At 41.7% G+C, this 640-nt stretch overlaps 1 protein-coding gene across 1 annotated transcript in view; it reads right to left on the reverse strand.

The window, feature by feature from the left end:
• The window catches only part of NRSN1 (neurensin 1), an 18,623-nt gene extending 18,106 nt beyond the window's left edge, over nucleotides 1-517 (reverse strand). Inside the window, exon 1 of the mRNA XM_005869969.2 lies at nucleotides 374-517. The gene's annotated coding sequence lies outside the window, so the exon portion shown is untranslated. The remainder of the gene's footprint in view (nucleotides 1-373) is intronic.
• Between the last annotated feature and the right edge of the window lie 123 nt (nucleotides 518-640).

The raw sequence follows: 640 nt of genomic DNA on the forward strand, positions 1-640 counted from the left end.
CGTGCCTTTTCTTTGCAGGAATTGACTCTACACTTGCCCTTCACCAAAGGCTGGCCTGGAGCCAAGGAGCTCTCCAAGGTTCTGAAAACATTTCTGCCAGGAACCAAACAAAAAAAACAAACAGAAAACCAGCTGTTTAACTCCAGCTCTGTTTTCTTTGAGGTCATTAACCTCAGTCTGACCCCCACCCAACCCCCCTTTCTACCACACAAGAATTAGGTCCTGAAATAATATTAAAATACTTAAATATTTTTAGAGGTGTCAAAAGAGTGGGGAGAGCAAGTGGGGGTTAAATTCAGCCTGGAAAACAAATCAAACCAGCTTTCCAAACTCCAAGTACATAACATTTACTCTTACCTAATATACAACTTACCTTGTCTCACAGTTAAGAAACTCTTAAGTTTCCCCCGTACACCTTCCAAATTCTTACATAACAAATCGTCAAAGCATGGAGTTCGAAAACCCTTATTTGTTCATGGATTTTGTAGATTTATGCACATATAATAAACATGACGAGAAATGAGAGGGAGGGATGAGGGGGGGAGAGAGAGACGAGGGGGAGAGAGGGAGAGAGAGAGAGAGAGAGAGAGAGAGAGAGAGAGAATGAATGAGAATGAATTACCTACAAAAGAGCTCCCAT

This window comes from Myotis brandtii, unplaced genomic scaffold (assembly GCF_000412655.1).
Source record: "Myotis brandtii unplaced genomic scaffold, ASM41265v1 scaffold311, whole genome shotgun sequence".
Taxonomy (NCBI): domain Eukaryota; kingdom Metazoa; phylum Chordata; class Mammalia; order Chiroptera; family Vespertilionidae; genus Myotis; species Myotis brandtii.